Source organism: Macrobrachium nipponense, chromosome 12 (genome assembly GCF_015104395.2).
Source record: "Macrobrachium nipponense isolate FS-2020 chromosome 12, ASM1510439v2, whole genome shotgun sequence".
In the NCBI taxonomy this organism is placed as follows: Eukaryota; Metazoa; Arthropoda; class Malacostraca; order Decapoda; family Palaemonidae; genus Macrobrachium; species Macrobrachium nipponense.
Genome location: NC_087205.1, coordinates 88,705,405 through 88,707,749, shown reverse-complemented (window position 1 = coordinate 88,707,749; position 2,345 = coordinate 88,705,405).

Sequence of the window (2,345 nt, the reverse complement as noted above, 5' to 3'; positions counted from 1 at the left end):
ACATCATCCTTGAGCGTGTCTACAGGAGTCAAGTCGACGGCGCCCCTCCAACATACCCGAAGCCTCGCTCCGTACGCTGCTGGAGATCTGCACGAAGAAGGCCCCTTTCTCCACCCACCGAGGACAGATGTACCGCCAAAAGGACGGCGTAGCGATGGGCTCCCCACTGGGGGTACTCTTCGCTAACTTTTAACATGGGAACCGTGGAGGAACGAGTCTTCGCTAGGATGCAGCAAACCCCGCAGATATGGACGATATATCGACGACATCTTTGTTCAAGTCTGACGCCGAGAATGAGGTAGAAGCCCTCCGTCAGGCAGTTCAGCAGTTGCAGCGTGCTGAATTACACTGTTGAATACAGCACCGACGATCGGCTCCCCTTCCTCGACGTCCTTGTGAGTAAAAAAACGGAAGACGGCCTCCGTAACTTCCGTCTACACAAAGAAAACCAACCTAGGACTTTGCCTCAATGGTGACAGCGAGTGACCCCCGCCAGATTCAAAAAGCACGACCGTCAGGGCCTTCGTCCGGAGAGCCCTCTCCCACTGCTCGACCTGGCAGGACACTATCAGGAACTCGACCGCGCCTCCGCCTCCAAGTACTCGTAAATAACGGGTATTCAAATAAATTAAAATAATTAAAGCAGAGAAGTCCGTACAGCCCCTGGAGAAATGGTACGGTAGTGAGAGCCCGCAACCCCCGCCCCCAGGATTAATATCAAGCTGTATTATAAAGCCTTCATGAGCTCACATTACCGTGAGAAGAGGGACTCAGTCAAGAAAATTATTTTTCTGAAAATGTATCCCCGACCGACGACACCAAAAATATCGACCTAATTATCTACTACCAGAATCGGAGGACGCGCGACCTAATTATGAAAAATAACCCCTCTCCACAGGTACGAGACCCCCGTGAAGCAGACGCATGTGGTGTACCAGTATACATGCCCAGTCCGCGGTTTGCAGCGGCGCCTACGTTGGTATGACTACCATGCGCCTGTCGAAGAGACTCTCGTGCACGCCCAAGAGGGGCTATCAAAAATCACGCACGCACCAAACATCAAGAGGCCATCTCCCGGGAATGTGATCATCCAAAAACACGAAAATCATCGGGAAGGCCCTGATGCCCGTCGGTTACGCCTGCTGGAGGCGCTTCTCATCCAGCAAGTAAGACCTACACTAAATACGACGCAGGAAGAATTTCTCCTCCCTACGAGTATGAGAAGACCTGCCACCAACAATGACACCACCGAGCACGACAACTCCACGGAAAGAACGACGCCCCCGAACGAGATACTCCCGCAGCCAATCATAATCAAGTTAGCCGTGACGTCCCGCAGCATAGCGAAACGCCCATCGACGTAACCGCGCCGCTAAGGAGGTCTAGCGGCTGCAGGACTTACAGTATCGAAACCATCAACGCATGGAAAGTGGCTTGAGACCCGGTTCAAGCCACCAATGAAAACGAAGACCTACCGCCACCAGCCAATAGTAGATCAGCATGGGGCGGTTCCCCTGCTGTCAACTCCAAATATAAACGAGGACGGACACCGCTTCAAGATCAGGTCACCCTCAGCTTCCCAGCCCGAGGATTCTGGCAGCTCCAGACAAAAGCTCGCTTGCTTCAAGAAAGAGAGAGAGAGAGAGAGAGACATATATATATATATCGTTAATGACTTTGATAACTATGGTATCATAGTTTATCTGTAAAATTCAAATATATCACCAATTTTGGCTCTGTATTTGATCATGACCTCCATAGGCGCTCTACTAGCCTGTCTAAGTAGCACGGAAAAAGCCGCTATTTTCGGAAAATAGAGAAGAATTCTGCTACAACGAGTGTAATGCTGCTGAAGTAGCCATTACTTTTAATAAAGTATTATTATTATTTATATTATGTTATTATTATTATTATTATTATTATTTATATTATTATTATTATTAATTATTATTTATTATTATTATTGTTATTATTACTTATTATTATTATTATTATTAAATTTCAGTGTGAATCAGTTTGCATGATCTCATCAAATTGGCAAAAATAATATTAATCAAATTTTTTGCAATGCTTTAATTCCTTTCACGATTTGGGTGAATAATAATAATAATAATAATAATAGTTTTGATTCGTTGTACGATTTCTTCAAATTGATAACAATTATGATAATCGAAAATTTTAGTAACGTTTTATCACATTTGAAGTTAATAATAATAAGTAATAAAATAATAATAATAATAATGATAGTGTGATTCGTTTTTGTATGACCTCATCAAATTGGTATCGATTATGATAATCGAATTTTTTTTTAATGTTTTATCACATTGTAAGTAAATAATAATAAT